Source organism: Syngnathus floridae, chromosome 11, assembly GCF_059516105.1.
Source record: "Syngnathus floridae isolate MCC-2025c chromosome 11, RoL_Sflo_1.0, whole genome shotgun sequence".
NCBI classification, from domain to species: domain Eukaryota; kingdom Metazoa; phylum Chordata; class Actinopteri; order Syngnathiformes; family Syngnathidae; genus Syngnathus; species Syngnathus floridae.
In genome coordinates this window covers 12,276,203-12,296,104 of record NC_142423.1, presented here as the reverse complement: position 1 = coordinate 12,296,104, position 19,902 = coordinate 12,276,203, and the positions used below count along the sequence as shown (strand labels likewise).

The following is a 19,902-nucleotide window of genomic DNA, read 5'->3' as shown; positions in this document are numbered from 1 at the left end:
ATTTTTGCAACAAACACACACACCTAAAAACCATTAGAAGGACACGGTGATGACAGATTTAAATGGACTGACTTTTTTTTTTTTTTTTTAAGAATTCATGTGTTAGCGGCATGGTTATTGGCAGAGTTAAAGGAAGACAAAAAAGGCGGGGGGAGACTTTCTGTTTGATTGTGAAGCGCGCAGCGTCCCACAGCTCGTCCCTGTCGAGAGGCGAGCGGAGAAGCCGCTGCGAGGAGGCGGCATTTTACACCAGCGGCGAGAGGTCTGTTTGCAAGTCATTAGTGGTTTGTAAATGATATTTGCTCCCATGTGACAGCTCCTTTGAAATGTTTTTCCAAATAATAACACAGAGTGAAACAAGAAGGCCCTCATGTTGGGATTATGCTTCATAAAAATCTCACAACTGCTTTGAAAACAAAAAGCAGGAGCACAATATTTTGCTGCTGTCAGACATTTGGCAAAAAGGTTCATGATGGTTAATATTACGAGAACGAGTCGGCTGCTCTCATCTCAATTTGTCCTGTGAAAAGGACTCACGCTGAGATGCAGGAATCCTCTGAAAACATTTTGTTCCATCGTGCAGAAGAGCATATTCAAAATTCAAAATGCTTGTCTTGTATGCCCATATCCCTCCATTAACTTTTTTTTGTCAAAGGCAAAACATTTTGAGCTTCTCTGCCGAGTCATAACGTCGCAGATCAAGCTAAGAAGGTTTTTTTTTTGCTAGCTACCAACAATGTTTAATTCAAAAAGTTGAAACAGGCTCGGGTTTCGGTGGTGTATCCTTTACAATTAATTCCCCAATAATCAATTTTAATTTTCATCCACACTCATCCCTATCACTTTAAATTCTGCTTAACTGAGATTAATTTTAAATAGTGCTCAGCTCAGTTTTAAAACCTTCTGGGTGCAACCCAACCAAAGTGATTGAAAAATTGGCTCGCATTGGTAATTCATTGAAAATTGCCAATGTAAGCCAAACTCGTACGTCTTTTATGTCTAAGCAGCTAATTTTACCAGCTGCACGGTTACCGGGCTGCTTACAGGTAAACGGCCATGACCCAAGCGTAAGAAAATCCTTCATGCACACATTGCTACCTCATGTAATTAAAATGAGACTTTATGGCCCGGTGGGATTACAACTCAAAGCAAAAAGCATGAAAATGTGCAGCTCTTTCTCCCGCTTCCCTTTTTCTGTCTTCTTCAACTGGCATTGCATCTGTAGCCCTGCTGCTCTTCGTATTGTGTTTGACGAAATGAGCACACGTCAAGACCGTCAATTGGCCCCCACGGTGAATGCAAACAGCGCCGGCGGGCGCTTATCGCGGGACTACTGCCAATCTGTGCCAAGCGAAGCCTGCACCTTCCCTGGATACACCACTGGTCTTTGAAATTAAAGTTGACGCCCGTAATCCAGGCAAATGGTCCCTCTACTCTCGCTTAGCAGCGGTTTAGTTTCACTCCAGCTGACGATAAAGCCTGACAGAAACACGGAGCGCTATCTCCTTGCAGGGGTTGTGCCAGCTTATCGCCAAACAGCCCGCTAACCTTCTTGTGTGGAACAAAACCCGAGTGTTGCCGTACAAAGGACGCCACGCAGCGTGGCTTGTAAATAACACCATGCCAGGCAAGAAATCAAAGTCATTTCATCAGCCTCCCAAAAATAAGTCAATGTCTAATAGAGAAGGTTAAGCGCTAGTGATAGAGTGTATTCATGTAAATCCATCCGGACGCAGCTGCAGGAAATTGACAGGGATCTACTGGGGCGCGTTGCCTGTAAAGGGTGGGATTTACATGCCTAACGAGGGCTTAAGCGCCCTCCCCCGACTTTACCTGTTACTCTTTGGCCTCGCGGCGCACGTCTGCACGGGCCGAGGTCGCGCCGCTTATTCTTAATGCCTTTTCATCCCCCCTCATATCTGTCACTCTAAGAAATGAACTCGTAAACTCCGCCGGGGCCGCTCAGTATCGCTAAATTGGCTGGGCTTGACGGCCCGTGAGATGTTTTGTTTGTTTCCAGCTGCGTTGACAACCGGATCAGCTGCAAGTTTATGTGTTTGGGAGACAGGGGAGCAAGCGAGAGCACGGCGGTGCTTTATGAGTAATTGAGATTTGAGTTAATGCATTTGTTTCTCCTGAAGAAAAAGTGCAAATCTTTTCCTTTTGAACAGGATGTGGCTTTGGGCGGTTGCAGAGGGCTGGCGGCTGGCAACACGCGCTCCGTGTCGGCCCCTCAAGGCACATTGTGCAGACTGCTGAAGGCACTTTAGACTAAGCACAAAGTGATTTCTCTTCTTTTTTTTAATGTAAAACAGAGGAGAAAGTGTCTATTGAAGCAGCTCCAACAACAAAAACAACAAGACGTCAACATTTGTTGTTCTCGCTCTCAGTCTTAGATCCCTGCCAATGATTAAAAAAAAAAAAACGGTAGACTTCTATTAACGCCAATGTCCTATCACACAGGAACCGAGCCCGGATGCAAATTGTCCCTTTTCGCTTGGTGTGTTTTGTATTTTTCTCCCCCTTCTAAACAATGATTTTTCTAAACCGGAGCTGTCGCCAATAAAATTAATGGGAGACTTGCTGAGTGCATACAGGAAGTGGCCTTTTTAAATAAACACATTGTTTCCAAACTAATCCACACCCCTATTGTTTACAGACGGGGAACTGGGCTGGGTACACGCCACTGGGCTAGTCCAGACCGATTAGTCCCCGCCGTACCTCCACCCTCCTACCCCTTGACTTCTTTTGTCAAGGCCGCTGCTTTTCTAAACAAGAGAGGAAAAAGTAACGATAAAAGTGTTGATGTTATTTCAGGTCAGCATTAGAATCTTTTCATTCTGTTATTTGAACAGACAACAATGTCTAAAATGATTTACTTCTTGAATTTTAATTCATCACTTAGTTGCCAAAGTATGGAAAAACACCCCATATTGCCAACAGCCAACCAAACTATGGTAAATATTAACTTCCTGTATTAGCAAGCAGGGAGCCTTTTGTAATGAATATACTTTGCATGATAAAATTATCATCCCTGAATTTAAAATATCTACAACCACTCTGTCAGCCACTCTCACTTATCACCTCCCGCATTGATTTTTGTTTCAAATACAACCGGTCACTTATACCGCCATTTACATAATGGCCGATGAGAAAAATTTGCGCGGCGGATTGTAATTCATAGCTCCACTCTGAGTGCTCACCAGCGTTAATACTTCAGCTAGCTTCCTCACATTTACATTTCAATCAGTGATTATAGCCTCTCCGCCTCTTATCCAGCTCAAAGTAAATACACGACTCAACTATGTCGGACTAAAATGCATTTGCTGGAACCTGGAGAGATTCACATGAATATTCTGTCTGGGACGTAGTCGCTGCTCGCGTACCCTCTAATAGCTTTGCTTTTTATGTTCTAGCTATTGTGACTGCTAAGGGCTTCACGTGTGCTGAAAATGATCCAGGTGAAAGTTTCCTAACATGTCGCATGTTAACAGCGCACGCCTACTATTTACACGTCTTGATCATTTTGTGGATTGACAAACAATTATGTTAACCTTCTTTTTCGCCCACCGGCTGTATGTCTCCAACATTAGCGAACGGAAAATAAAAGTGCAACACGCAGGCCATTTCCTGGAAGCTTTTAGGCAGCACAGCTGCAGTGATTAAATACGCCGTGCAAAAGGTCAAAATGTGGAAAATGTGTCTATTGTGTTTACTGCAGCTGTGAAACTTTGTGGGTTAAAATAAAAATCAACTTCTCAGAGTGCACTGGTGACAAAAGTGGGGCTCGTGCGAATTAGCATGCAGCCTCGCATGGATCACTAAGTTTATTTCAAATATACAAACTATCGAGCGGTAAACAGAACCGATCAAAAACAGACGAATGCAGCAGTTTGGTAAACAAATGCATTTTTTTGAGGGGACTTATAAAAGACTGCGGTTAATATATCTGCCTCACTGTTTGGAGGTTAAGAGTTCAAATCCGTCTTCTCGCTTTCCAGTGCAGCATTTTACCGGTTCTCCTGTTCCTTCCCACATTCCAAAAATAATGATCTTAATCGGAGACTTCACGCGTGAGTGTGAACGGTCATATGTGCCCTGGTAATGTCTGGCAACCAGTTGAGAATTTGACTTGACCTCTCACCCAAAGTCGTATGGGATAGACTCCAGCCCACCCGTGGTCCCACGGCCTGACGTCTTCCAAGTCTTCTTACATACGTTGGTCACAGTTGAGCGTTCGGTACACATTTAGAGGAAAAAAAATTAGTATACGAATGCAAACCATATGGCATTCTGAGGGTTCATTTGTAAAGCCCCTGCATCAAAGCTTTTTCCAGCTTACAGCATATTAGCAATGTTTTTCCAGTCCAGCAAAATCAGGAAGGTAACCACAGACTTGCCTGATGCGAAACACATGAGTGCGGTCCGTGGGGATGAGGCATGGTCAGGCAACATCGTGAAAACAATTATTCTCCGATTGTCTGGATGGAAGATGTCCCCCTGTCTTGAATCTAGTGGGAAAGCAGCGTCAGAGCTTCATTTTTAAGAATCTCACCATCAAATCAGATTTTAAGGCGATGAAGAATTCAATGCATTGAAGCCTTTTGTGCAACTGCTGGTCTTAAGAGTAGACAGTCTGTCGACACTCTGGGTGGTTTCTCCTTCACTGTTGATCTTGGGCTTGCGCAGCACACATGCAAAGGTCTTTGCCAATGTTGGGCCTGCTGCGCCATACCACTGAGAGTCCACCAATGGGTATTATTCTAGCAGTAGACACACATTTGGTTGCCTTTTCATAACCTTAAAGTCAATGATCCGGCATTTGTGCTTATGACGTGAACTCAGATGCTCGCTCTGCTGTTCCCGTGCCTATAAACACACACGGCTAACTGCAGCACGGACACCGGCGTGATGCGAGCCCGCTGTGTGCCATTAGGTAGTTGACCTCGGGATAGACAGAGAAGCACTTCCAGGAAAAGAAAAGCTGGGGATTCCTGCTGGGGGCTAACGCATCAAAGAGCTTGACTTGAGGCTATAATTAGCTGCCCTAGTGTGGCGAGATGTAAATGGATTCAAGACGTTGGGCTGTTTATTTATTTACATTTGTGCTTTTACATTTTTCATCGTTTGGGGACATTCTTGCAAGTGCGATCAGGCGCCGTGCGCTATTGTAAGCGAGCTAATGGGAGATTACAATTGGGGACAAGGCAATGGGACAAGGGGCTTCCTCATGTGAGGAACGTGAAGGAGAGTCTGTGTAATGATGTTTGAAATCCTAAACTAATTCAAATGTACTACTTTCCCTCCCCACGTCTCCTGTCTGTGATTGCAGCCAAACCGGTGCCCCAGCTGGAGTGCAGCTGATGCAGCCAAGACCTTTAAAAGAAGTTTACTAATGTCTTCCCTCGACGCATCTTCCTGCCAACAACACCAGTGGCTCACTGTTCCGACCATTTTTCATCACTGAAACATTTTATAGGTACTCAAAAATGAACTCATACTTTCATGTGTGCTCGTAGTAAATCTACGCTTTCCTGTGCCATAGATGTTCTAATAAAGAAAACATGAACAACAGCAGGAACCTTTCATTGTCTGAACGACTCCGGTAAGTCAAGATATTTTGCTGCTTTGGTTTATTATCATGATTATCAAAATGTACTCGGATTGGTGATCATTCAAACGTCTGTCCATCCATCCATCCATCCATCCATCCATCCATCCATCCATCCATCCATCCATCCATCCATCCATCCATCCATCCATCCATCCATCCATCCATCCATCCATCCATCCATCCATCCATCCATCCATCCATCCATCCATCCATCCATCCATCCATCCATCCATCCATCCATTCATCCATCCATCCATCCATCCATCCATAATACCTTTGCCAACAATTATTGTTTGCGGCATCGAGTATTAGTGTTTGAAACAATACTGTGTGACAGAGAAAGTCACATTTGTAATATACATTAATATATTAAGGAACATATATACTGTCAGTGAAGAGTAGAAGGCAGAATTTATCATAGGAATTCCCCAAGCAGTCAGTAGATCTGTGGTAGCCTAACTCAGAGAAGATTAAAAGAAAATTCAGAGTCCTTGGCTCCGCATGCAATGCTCCGAGACTCATGCAGCAACCTCATGAAGTTTGCTGGATTGCTCAAATGCTTTTTCTACTCCATATGAAGTCAGTGTGAAAAAGTAGCAGATGACATGTGAAGAACTGCAGACAACAATAACTCTTGCAGATCTAATGTGAAACAGGCGCAACAAGTGTGGAGCTTGTCTCACGCCATCATTTCAACAAACAGCATCTTTCAAGGATGGACATCCAATCTGGTTGCCTAACAAATTCTACCCAACTCAAATGATTTGTGTGTAGATCAATTGGAGATCAAATTCACATCAGTTCTTAACACTAAAGAGTCTCGTCTTTTTTTCCCCCACAAACTCAGTTACTGGCTTGTGAGAAGTTACAGTGCAAGGCACTAATCCTGTTTCTTTAGCTTGAGCAAAGCACATATTTGCTCATCATTTATTCAACAATGTGTAGCCAAGTGACTCTGTAAATCTATATTCATGTTATTGTCTTTGTCCTGAGCAGTGTGACGCTTGATTAGGCCTCACACGGCAACCGTGCCCTTCATCACCAGCCTACTTTACGCTTTTGCAATATTGATGAGCAACAGTTGCGCTAGGACTAAAAGCTCCCTCCTGGACTCGGGTCCTGTTGTGTTCACGGTTGGGCCCCGTGGGCTCTACTGGTTTCTCAGCGTACTCGCTGAAGATGTTTTCGAGCAGACCCTGAAAAGTGTCCAAACAGAAACATGGAAAAGTGAAAAATATCAATTTATGTATTCTTATATCCTAATAGATTTTTTTTCTAATACAAGTTGCGTTAAATAATTTAAAAAAAAAACATACCTGCTTGTTTGCCTTGACTTTTTTTTGGTACTGTACAAATTTCATTTTGGCATCCTCGTACCATGCATGCTTCCCAAGTCTTTGTTAAGCGTCCAAATGCCACACACCTTCTGAAAATAGAATTAACAAACACAATTATTGCTGCAACCAGTTTCACTGTATTCATCAAGCGTGTGCTTGAAGGGACGAGGCATGCAAAACAGTCCCAAACGATGTCTTACGAAATGTTCCATGATGTTGCTACACGGTCCTCATTTAGCTCATTGTGATAATCTAAAGATGTGTACAAAATCTAAAACGATTAACATTTCTTGCCACGTGACGTCATTATGCCCTGTGTTGAGTTAGCCACAAGACCTCCCGTCTATCTAATAAACCCTTCTTGAAGTCTATTGACCTGGCCAACAACAATGGCAATGTGCACCCTGAGGAGTATTTAGCCACTACTGACTTCCTCCTGTAAGAATGTTTTTTTTTTCCCTCACAACAGTTCAAATAGCATTTGTGGTTTTCGGCAGTGACTTAACGATGTAAAACAGTTTACTTATTGCAGGGAGGGACAGATTGTCTTTAAGCTTAACAACATTACCTTGAAGTTTTTTGTCAATATTTAATATTCGGAATGTAGCGGGTGCGTTCACACCTTTATCTCTAAATATTTTGACACATCTGACGCATTACAGCAATGTGCACCCTGAGGTCCATAGCTGAACTTCTGACTTCCTCGTCTTACGCCTCTCTTGTTTGCAATTATGAAAGTTGAACACACAGGATGAGAGCTACAGTATATTGACTGTTAAAGAAATCATATGAAGACACTGTTTGAACTTGTTGCCCTGTAGCTTATGTCAATATTTGAGATAAATAGCAGAGTTGGAGAACAAACCTGTATTTTCACACAAAAGAAGTTACAAGATTGTCCATAGAAAATTGTTTTGGGTGTTTTCTTGGCTTGAGTTTGGCAATGGCAACTTTATTTTAACAGTATATGTCGAAAGTTAAGTTGTGTCAGTCATGTTATATCATGAAAAGCAATAAATGTTCATTATGGAGTTATTCGTGTGGAGAGGTGACGTGTCAAGGCCACGTTCGCGCCTGTTAGAGGCCTCACAGGGAGAATATCAAAGATGCAAGAAGGTATTTTCAGATGTGGTACAACGTCCGTCCCCACAACATTTTATTTTTAATGAAGGCCGAAATGTGTCTGGCTTTCTTTTTCTTCGATTGATGGATGTAAAGTTTGACTGTAAAGCACGGTGCCCACTGACAAGCCAGCAAAGTTTGGGAGGCGATCTGCGGCTGTTAGTTGGAAGTGACGAGAGCAGGTAGCGCTGCATTCCATGCTGGTTTGTTTTTCCACCCACAAGGTGAAAAGCGATATGCAAATGACATGAAATTACTTTTGGCAAAGAGTTTGTCAAACAAAGGGTTGATTATTTCAGTCATCATCATTATCATCATTAGTTGAACCCTCCCGTTTACAATTTCGCAACTTCACAATCTCAAAGTTTCTCAAACTCCTTGCCAAGGCTGGAACGGATCACGGCTGTTCGCAAACTTGAAAACTGTGTGTTGTTTAGTTTGTGGTTGATACAAAACAAGGAAGACGTCAATTAAGCAATCAATCAACCACCAACCTGCTTTGAAAAAGTTACATCTTGGCCGCAAACAACTTGACAATCCGCATTTGTAGTGTTTATATTTTTGGAAGTGAAACCCAGCCGTCATTCTGTGGAAAAAAATATCATTATATAAAAACTCCAAGTATAAGGAAAGAAGCACCAGGGCAGGTAATTTTCCAAATAAGCAGTTACTATTGATTTTCCTGCCCAATGTAATCCGGTTACCCATCATAAATCAGTCTGACATCTTCACAAAGCTCCATTTTAGTCCGATTCTGCTACAAATGATGATCCACAGACAGTCTCCATGACAACACCTGCTACAATTAGCCACCAAATTCAACCTTCAGTCATGCACATAGTTTAATGTTGCTTTTGCTATGACAGGAGCGAGAAAGTAACATTGGAAAAAAATTGGACAAAAATGGAAAACAAATTTGGCCGATTATCATAAAAAAAATTGGCCTCATATTTACTGACCGATCACTCGCTACAAGCAATGTCTAAAAGGGAACTTTTGAATTGAATAAAAATGAGTCCGTTTTGTTTCTATTGTTACTTGGTCTGCAGGAGTGAAAACGTATCGTCCACTTGGGTGTTGGTGTGTTTCTGTCACTTTTACTCGGCAGTCAAAAAGCACCACAGGCTCCTGTGTTGACTTCGACTGCAGTCATATTCCCAAGGTGCCCTCTACATGCACATTTGCTCCTGCTCATGGCATGTTAACAGAAAAAACTCATTTGCCATGTATTGTTAAAATTTTTATTAATGGCAATTTATGTCACACGCACAAGGCCTCTGCTGAAAAAGAAAACAGTTGGGCCTTGTAAAAATCTATCACTCAAGTTGTCAAAAAAATTTGTTCTCATGCAATATGAATCGGGCCCCAGTCTGCGGGTAGATGCGATCTGTTTCTGTGAGGCCCGACACGCTGGCTGTTTGGAGACTGGCAGTAAAACAGGTCATGCTGTTCACATCATGGAGCCTCAATCACAAACAAATGTTTTATTTAAAGAGCCAAAGTGTTGTTTACCCCTGTCTGCTTTCTCTCCTTCCCTCCCGTTCCTCTGCCGCCTGGCTGCTCGCTGTGTGCTCAGCACATTTAAATGCTGCAAGCGTACAAAGAGGAAACCCAAAGACTCCTGACAGGAAGCTCTACCCTGTCATGTAAAGGAACAAATAAGCGGGCGTGGAGCTAAGTGTACAAATTGCGCCGACACAGTTTAATAAATGAAGCATTCAGGGAGTACAAATGTGTTAACTGTGGCAGAACGAAGAAGCTCCTGTTTGCTGAGTGGATGCGTTAACCATTCAAGGACTCAAGCGTTATAGAAAATAGACGGCTGGATGAATGATATATTTGTAATTAATGGAAGCTAAAGCTCAAAGCAAATATTTTTGGGCTGGTGTGTACTGTATATTGATGTTTTCAAGTGTTTTGTTTGGCAGATGATGACATGATTGTATGTGAGTGGGTTTGAATGAGTGGTGCTTATTGTGCGGGACACTTATCATTGTAGCCCTCTTGTAACTCTTAAATATGGAATCTCTGTTGCCTTTTATACTGGATGATTTGGAGCCTGCACCGCTAATTTATGGGTGGCGCTATGCGTGTGTATAAGGGGAGGCAGGTGAGGCAAAGTAAAAGTGAAGTGAAGGAGGCGTTTTTGGGATTTGATGACGTGAGTGATGATAAACGAGCCCGAGCTGTAGCTAGGTATGTCTTAGGAGTGTTGGAGAAATACAGCTGTTGTGACCAGGCTGAAATAAAAGAAAAGGTGCAATATTTTCAAGGTGAACTAATTGATGCCTCGAACACTGATGAGATATGAAATAACCAGTAGCGTTCATATATTTGTAAATCTGACTCTTAAGGAGTCAGTACATACACATTATGTATGGTGTTCCACAGGGTTCAACTTTGGGGCCCTGGTTGTTTTCATTGTATTTGCTGCTCCTTAAAAACGAATGGCGTATCTACTGGGCATGGGTTTCCACCTTTATTACTCACTGCATCAGCACACACAGAGGAGACGAAAGGTGAAGGGTAGGTGGGTCAGCACACCCGTCCGTGCAAAATCCTTTTGTTCCTCTCTTTATCCTCACCTACCTCTCACCTCAGTCACCAAACCAGCAGCCCGCTTTCATTTTAACATCACTTGCCGCCTCTCTCACCTTAAACATCAACAAAAGTAATGTGGAGCGATGGCTGTGCTCGCGAATGCTTCAAAAGATGTCAGCGTGCGTGAAGGTCCGTGTCGGTTTCGATCACAAAGAGGGGTGACGCCAAGGAAAATAGCACTTCAAATGATGCAACAAGACAGTGGCCACAATTGACGGTGAGCCTCTGCAAACTGTGATCACACGTGTGAAAAAGGGGCCCCTTGACAGTTGAAATAGATGAAATGGTCGGTTTGTTCCCGCTCAGATCAATGCTGCTGGGAAGAAAAAAAAAAGGGAAAGGAGGACAAAAGGAAACAACAGAGCCAAAGTGTTCTTTTTCCCTTGTCTGATATTCACCTGCTAAGTAAACATGTCATAGCTACACTCTGGTATAACACGGCTCCGCGGGACAACTTTTGCTCGGGATCCTGGGTAGCGATCTCCCCTGGGGACATGAAACATCATTAACATTATTATTGTTTGACTTCCTCCCCTGCTCCCTTTTTCCCTTCAAAGGAGATGTATTTACATGATGGATCCTCACTATTGACTGAATAATTTCTATAGAGCTGCAAATATGCAAATAGCTGTTCAAACGTTGGAAAATGCATACCCCACGTGCAATTATGTAAATTGTCTTGGTTCTTCCTTCAGCTACACACCCGTGTATTCGCTCATGCATTCATTTGCCATATTAGGGGATGGCGGCGGTGCCCCGAAAGCGGCCGGCTCTCTCTGCAGGCTGTGTCAAGGCACAATGGGCAGTCAGACAATCCTCCTCATCAGAGTTTGGCTTGCAAGTTGACCCCCTCGCAGCTCAGCAACACCATATGGAGGGAGCTTTCTTTTGAAGAGGCCCTGCACACCGTTAGCGCACACACATGTTCAGGAAAGCGTACGCACACACATTTGACCTTGTGCACGCGCGTACTGTAGTTGAGCGTTTTCTTCTTTCTTGACAATCCTCACACGCTGAGCTGCTGCCACATGTACACGTTTGTCTTAGGAAATGACATTCCAAACCCCAAAAATGTCATTAAACTCTGCTTTTTAATATAAAACGGTGACATTTGGATGAGCAATATTAGACATTTAAACTTTATACTTTTCTGATATGGAGAATATTACATGGAGATTTTGCAAGGTAGATCACAAGCAGTTTAATCATTTGGCACCCTCAGCAGGTGTGTTGTTGCGGTATTTTAGCCTTGAGCCGTGTTCACAATTTTTTTTTCGATGTATTTTCTTTGCATATTTGGGTAACTCAATTGATTTCCATATGGGGCAGGAATGCTGCGTTAAAGGTGACACGCCCGGTCATGTGGAGATATTTCGCAATAGTTTGTTGCTGACGCTACAGCTGCAGGTGTTTTGTTCTCATACCCGTACGCATTAAAAAAATGTATGCATCAGCAAGTAAATACTCATTTTGGAGAAGAACAAAATGTTTAACTGACATATTTAGGTGCAGCACGTAAGACTCAATAAATGTGCTGTCTATCCCCCCCCCCCCAAAAAAAAACGTTGATGTAATAATGGAGCATTCCACATCACAGGCAGTATCTGGTATAAGGCATTGCTGGGGGGGGGGGGTGAAAGTATATCCCGTTGCAACACCCAGTGTGACTTAAAGACCGGTTTCGAGCAGGAACAAAGCTCAGGAAGGAAATGCAGAAGAGACACAGTGCAAAGAAAAACAATTCCAAACAGCAAAACAAATGAGAAAAAAAAAAAACATCACACGACTTTACTTTTACCGGAGCCGTTTAATGAGTTTAGCTGCTGGCAAAGTTCAACTGACTTCATTACTGCTGCTAACTGGATTATCCGCTCTTATTTTACTTGATGGAACTGTGTGTCGATAAAGAAATTCTCGTAACTTTCGTAGTGACACCTTCTTTGAGCAAAATGACAAGAATGAAAGCAGTGACCCACCAAGTAGCATTTAAGTTAAGTTAAAGTTAAGTTAAAGATTCATAAATACAGCATGTTCCAAAGTGGTCTTTTGCCCCATTAGGGAGTACATTTTTCTCACCCAAAAGTGCATTTGGTTCCTCTGTGCCAGTGCCTCCGACACATGCAAGCTTGATATGCTCCACGCTGCATGTTTGGCTAAACTGCGTAACAAATTGGAGGTTGGAGAAAAAAAAAAAAAAGGGCAGGAGCCAAAGACACAAAAGTAAACTCCCTCCTGGACAATTCCTTACTGTATTATTAATACAACAGCATAGTGCAGGTCTTGCAGTTGTACCCCGCTAAGATGGGGAACATGCTCATGGATGAGATCAAGGTGACTGAACACACGCAGAGCAGCAGGCCAGATGCAGCTCCCACGGCGGAGTTGCTGCGCTCACGCTGTGGACGAGGTACCCGCTCGCTGTATAATTGGGAATTATTAAACATGACTCTCGTAGCTAAGCGAGGTGATCATGAAACTGTGTTTGCGGTCTTGAGGGATGAAAGCAAGAATTAAAATGTGACCATTTGGTAGGAGGCAGAAGAAAAGATCTTGTCCTAAACCTCCCACGGTTCTTCTTCCTTTAAGCAACAAAGAAAATGCATTTAGACAAGAGGGAGATGGATGGTGCACATTGGTGTTATAAATTGTGGATCGTTGTAAATTGCAGTGCGGATAAATATTTCAGTAGTAACGGAAGCAACATGATGCAATGCATCTTGTCGACAAAGCTGTTTAAGTCTTGAATGAAAGAATGACTCAAACTTTTGCTGTAGTGCATTAATAAAAGGAATTAATATTCAAGATAGAATATTACCACTAGCTTATCTACGCAAATACAGTAAAAATATATATTATTTTGTTGTTGTGTCTTTCAGGACAGTTTTCTTTTATACCACAGAAGTCAATTTCAGATACTGGACACAATGTCATGACAAATATTGTACGAGAAAATATTCAAATCCATGAGCAGTGGTGACAAGTGACAGGCTTTAAAACTGCTTTGGTTTATTTGGAGCAGAACATTTCCCGGCATTGCACTTTCAAATTACAATGCAATCATATTTTCCAGCATAATCTAAAATAATGTCGGGGGGGGCGGGGTCTGCAAGTGGCTTGATGTAGCAACGTAGCTGAGGGTGTTAGTGACTGTCCTATATTGCTCATGCTCTCATGGATTACTTAATTATCAGCCAGTGCCTACGTTCTGCTCTGTTAATGGTAGGCAATATGGCCTTTGCCTCACTTAAGGAATAAATTGTATTGCTCCATCTCTTTCCATCTTGCAGTGAACACCCCCTCACGCATGCATATAAACACACCTTTTTTCTTTTTTCCCCTCATAGCTCATAAAGATCATTTAGGCTTGAATGGAACAGTCGTGTCTAAGCAAAATTCCAATGGGATCCAACGCTCAATTTCATTAATTGAGCGTCTTTATTTCCTCCAAACCTGTTTGCACAAATAAAATAGAGGATCCTCTTTGACACATGCTGGGTTTATGATTTTGTATCAGGAAGAATAAAATTTCTCTTTGAAATTTGTAATTGTCACAGTGGGAAGCAATGTTGTGTCTTAGCAGATGCGATAAAAATGCGCTCATGAAATCAGCCAGTTGTGACACCAAGAGAACATCAGAAGAAGAAACTAAACCAAAATTATTGTATTTTTTCGCCACAAAAAAGTCAGATATTCAGTTACATTGCTAAACCAATGCTGACAAATACTATCATGAGCATTAATACATGACAAATGAATAGAAGGCTTTGCCTTACCTTAATGATAATATATTATATTTAACATGTATAATATATGAAGAACTCTCCCAAATTTGCTAAAAAAAAAATAATCCATTAATATTATCATGCGTTAATATTATCCTGTTCATTGACTGTCTAAACATTTTCAGCTTCACAGTAAAGAAAATTATATATTCATGATTCTGAGACAAGTTTGACAACATGGTCAAGTGCTGACTCGTCAAAACAGACATGAAATATTTACCCCCCTAACCTTAACCCTAACTCCCTCCCCAAAAAAGCATGAGTTGGTGTTTATTGCACTGCGGAAAATATTTGGGTAAGAAGAATCCTTTTCACACCCCACATGCGTGTTTTGGGCTAAGTACGAATATCCACGTGCCAGAGGATTATTGGACATTAATTACATTAGCATTTTCTCTCTTGACAGAATTGCGTCTCCTTATCTGGGAGACTGAGAACTATTGATCTGGGCCATGTTGTCATTCACATGATAATTAGGAGCAGGTTGAGAGGTCATCGTCCAGTCCGTTTGAACATCTGGATGAGAGTAGCTCAAGGACAACGGGGACCGCTGGATGCCGCCACTCTGGCGAGCCCCAAATGTCTTTCTGTGCCTCAGTCAATTATACAAATTGTCTAATTAATTCTCGCATTCCAGCAGAGAGGCCCGACAATCAATGAAGCCAAAACCCACCGAACAGAGCCCAAAGGAACATTTATGTTGCAGATGTAAAGAAGAAAAAAAAAAAGCCCTGCGCCAAGATTAATATGTAGAAATACAACTGTAGGAATACATTGTAAGTCATCTGCAGTAACTGTAAAGGCTCTTTTATCTCACTTGAGGCTTATCTATAATTAAAACTGTATTTTAAGGGCATGCAAATGGAGGCTTTAGCAGACCTAACATATACCACGAATATCCTTTTACAGACACCATAAAAAGTAGCTGTGTTCTTTTTCATAAGTAAATAAAGTCATCTACAATTCTGTCATCGTTGCATTTATCTTAGTATTAGTGCGATGAATAATTCCGTTTGCACACTGCAAAAATGCTGACGGGTAAAATGTAAGGATCAAGTGAAACCATTGTGAAACTATTTCTTAAATGCCCTATTTTTTGGTCTCATGCTTCTCATTTGTCATTTTCTCCCCCACTTGGGGAAATAATTTGTTAATGCAAACTATGACAATGTTTAAAATGTACAATCAAACAATGGCAAGAGCTCCAAATAGTTTGTATCACATAGATGAACATCCCAAGTGAACTTGATTCCAATGTGCAAATGCACAAGTGAGATGCAAATATGCTTCGTATGCCCGTGGAGGATGCAGCAAACAATGCAAATATTGCCCCCTTGTGGTTTCATGTGCACTCAAGGAAGGAACCTGTCAGGCCTCTTGTAAAATATTTCAGAGATGAAACAACAAAATTGTGGTAATAACTGGAAAAAAAAAAGATCAAGTCAAGGTTCTGGGGAATTATCACTTGGCTAAGAAAAATGTAAATAAAGTAACCGTCCCGTAGTACTGGCCATCAATCTCCGCCTTCTCCCTTTGTCTCATTAGACTCGAGTAAATTTCAATGTCACTTAAAGTCATGCCTGTAATTTATTGTCTCCTTAATAGTGACGGACAAAGGTCGCGAGCGGTGCTGTGAGGCATTCTATCGGGTTTATCTGTGTGGGTCATTAACCTTGACCTGGTGCAAAAGCACTTGAGCGCAGGAAGCTCCGCGTCCTGAGCCAGCGCCCCCGAGAAGTTCCTCTCTGAGTTCCTCTCCGCTCTCTCCACTGCCCCCGCTGGCTCCAGCGCCTCACGCCGGCCTTAATTGTCATATGGCATCCAGCGCCACTTTCTTAATTGATCTGACCTTTCACAGCACTTTTTCTCATTTCCAAAGCCATTTTCATTGTTCCATCTGGCACTTTTAAAATGACATCTGCTTGACTGTACTCTACTCGCTGATCTCTGTACAGTTATTTTTAATCTTAATTTATGCTCCGACAGATGCCGGTTTTAATAGGTGAGGGGCCAAACTCAACTCCCAACAACAGCCTGTGTCCATAACACTTCCCTTAACAATTTAAATATTGACACGAGCCCGGTTGCCGGCCAAACATGGCTGCTAAGCTGCCCTTCTTGAGTCGTTCACTTGAACTAAACATCCTATTTAGGGCTGCAATTGAAGATTATATGTGTCGATTAATCGATGGCAAAATAAAGCTTAAATTTCCACCCTTTTACTAAAAAACAGGACGTGATGTCAAATTGAGAGTGCAGAAAATGCACATACAAATTATGAATGACTCAGTTAGATTTGGTCAGAAATTGGGGATATTTATTTTCCAATGCAAAAGCAGATGTTTGCAAATATGTAATATATTGATAAAAAAAAAGACAACTAATCGGTCGGCTTTCACGGGTCGCTTCAGGAATCGGAAAATATTTATGGTTGAGGCTGAAATTTGAAAGAGAATTTAAAAACAGGATTGAAACATGTTTGATGAATTGAATACTCAATTAGTTGTTAATTGATTGCTTTATTGTTGCATAATTTTAAGTTATTAAAATTCAGCCAGCAATACAATCATTTCCACTCACTCACAAATACATTTAGCACTGTTATTTGTACATCGCTGTGACCACACTCCCCATAATTTTGATTATGCAGCAGTCTTGCCCGCTCATAACGTCGCAATCTCTTTTGAGCCCGTTCCCCCAAAGTGCAGCTCTCTTGCTATCTCCCAACATGAACCACATGCTGCGGACTTCCTCATCCCTCCATTGAATAGCTCATTTCCCTCAGTGACATTTTCCAAAAGATAAATTTCCTATGGCTTGCATTTTCATGGGGAAGTGCTCCGAGATGGCTCTACCTGCAGGCTGTTAAATTAGCGCCATATAATTGACTGATTAAACGCTTATTGATTGCTGGGGTCTGGATGGGCAGAGGATATGATACGCTTGCATTTTATACACTTCCCCACTTCATGATGCAGCGCCTTATACAGACATTTTGAGAAAATACTCCCCCCTAAGTTTTAGAATATCTTCTTTTGGACTGAGGGATAGAACGTTTATCAAAATCATACAAAGTAATTGGACTAGTAACCAACTTTATTTGCAGTTTGGCGTAAAACTGGGTACAGACAGATTTGAACGATTTCAACATATACTGACGAGTGTCCAACATTTTTGACAAACTTTCAATTCATTGACTTTTTAGCAAATTATGAATCAATCTGGTTTTAAGCAAGTCCAGTAAATAACATGAGGTGTGCCACAGGGATCAATTTTAGGCCCTGCACTCTTTAACTCTGATAATTGTGATGATTGCTCTAACTTGAGCAACATGTATGTTCACCTAAGTTTTTTTTTCCATTGTGTTACCAGACTGCATCCACATTTTAATTAGAGTGTACGTAATGTTGATTTGCAGCATATAATGTGGCAAACAACGACAAGTATATTTATCAACTCAAATGACTAGCCTGTAGTAAATGTCAAATGCGTATCGGAAAGAATGAAAATCAAAGCCGACTGCTGGATCCGCCTCGAGTGCAGAGTTGCAATTGGTGTAATTGCACGCATTGTGTTTGCACAGCGTGATTCAAATCTTTTTGATCACCAATTAGGGACATTTTTGGAAGTCTCCAAAGGCTTGAGCAGGCAGCGAATGACACGCGGCCTCAAGGTCACAATCAGGCTTCCCCCTTGAAATCCTCCAACGACTGATAGGCACGTCTTCTCTCCTGAGTCGTGCTCGAGCGGACATGCCGCAGAACATCTGTTCGCCAAGTGCCCTGATGGGGTTGACACAATGCGCACACACGCCATCCGTGCCTAACAAACCCAATTCCCTGGCCGGGGCCAGATGGTGGCCCACGCCGCTGCTCCCTTCCCTCCTCATCCAGGACAAATCATGAGGAGGAACTTTCTGCAGGTACCGCCCCAGGCACACCTGTGCCACTCACCGCTGACCACCCTCTGGTGGCTTCCAATGTTCCCTCCTGTCAAAAGACAAATTGGCCAACAGACTGCTCTTTTATGAATTCACCCCGCGGTCCATTTTTTAAAAAGAGGTTACGGAAAATCCTTGGCCTGAGCAGCTCAACATTGAGACGCCACTATTCTTTGAAAAGTTAAGAGACCTTGAAACCGGCTTTAGTCCCACATCCTTCTTATGGTCCGGCATTAATCTGATTTGAACTCGCAAAGCTACAAATAGTGCTGCCATTCCATCATTGACATTCTCAACCACCGGTTTGGTGCTTTACTTCATCATGAGTGTAGGAACACACTGGGCAGTATCCCAAACTTTATTCTCAGTTAACTTAGCAAGCTTTTTTTTTGTTGAACAGAATTAAACCACACTGGTTTGCTTTATATAGAGTTGAGTCTTCATCGTTATTTCCTTTTTAAAGGGGAAATTTTTAGTTGAACCTTGTAAAATGCTTATTGGGCTTATTTTTGGTGGTTTTGTTTCCGGTACCTGTCTGCTCCATAATCTTTGCACATTTTACTAATTTTATACACACGTATTGAATTAACAACAAATATCAAACTACGAATGTAAAAAAGGTGAATTAAATGGTTGTCTTGTGAAAAGAGTGAGCCATTGCTCTCACAAGCGGCGCCGTAAGTAGCACTTGAGCATGTGATGTAGTCTTTGGGAATGACATGAGATCTCCACTAAATGGCAGCGGTGTTATTCATTGAGATTGTGCTCATTAAAGATGTGCTTTACATGGCAAACTCAGCCCTGGGAGGAGGTTGTATTTCTCCAAGCACTCCAAAGCTTAATGGCGACGGGGGCATGGCGATCAGAGGTGGTGCGCTGCTTGCCAAGCAGCAATTTATCTCTCACCTGCGAGTGTTTACAGGTCACTTTGGCACAGTGACGTTTTCATATAACTCACTGTTTTTTAATACTGAGAGTGATTTTGCAAGAAAAGATGACTTTGAAAACTACAGTATGCACGTTACTACTTAAGAGTGGAACTGTGTGGTTGGTGCTGCACCGAGGAGAACACATACTGCACATGCATGGAGAGTATATCATCATTTAATGCCCATGCTGCAAATCTTTAGAATGATTCCACATCCTCAGCCTTTAATGAGACGCTGATAATGTGTGTAATTGGACAATGAGATAATTGACTATTGCATCTACTCAAGGGTTTTCACCCTCATGTTCTGGCTGCTGAGCTTGGTTTTCTGCTACCTATTATTTCAAGCATACCTTTGATCGGATTGGGGTCCTTGATTTGTAGCGCTAAGAGAAGAAGAAAAAAACGACGCATCTTGATTTTTGCACCAGAATAAGGCTAGTGTGGGAATTTGTGGGTCCCCCTGAGATAATTTTTTAAGTATTTCACATTTCAGCTATATTGTCAATTTATATTATATGTGAAATAAACTGACTGGAGGCCATTATGAGTCAAATCAATGGAGGATATATTTTACA

General features: G+C 42.0%; 2 long non-coding RNA genes across 2 annotated transcripts in view; one reads left to right on the top strand and one right to left on the bottom strand.

The window, feature by feature from the left end:
• Positions 1 to 5,348: 5,348 nt before the first annotated feature.
• Positions 5,349 to 19,902, top strand: part of LOC148391157 (uncharacterized) — a 31,072-nt gene continuing 16,518 nt past the window's right edge. The window contains exons 1-2 of the long non-coding RNA XR_015861234.1: positions 5,349 to 5,479; positions 5,546 to 5,605. This is a non-coding gene — a long non-coding RNA (uncharacterized LOC148391157). The remainder of the gene's footprint in view (positions 5,480 to 5,545; positions 5,606 to 19,902) is intronic.
• On the bottom strand, positions 6,118 to 9,640 carry LOC148391158 (uncharacterized). The gene is made up of 4 exons (XR_015861496.1): positions 9,586 to 9,640; positions 8,568 to 8,659; positions 6,931 to 7,040; positions 6,118 to 6,810 (listed from the first exon to the last, which is right to left on the bottom strand). It is a non-coding gene; the product is annotated as an uncharacterized LOC148391158 (long non-coding RNA).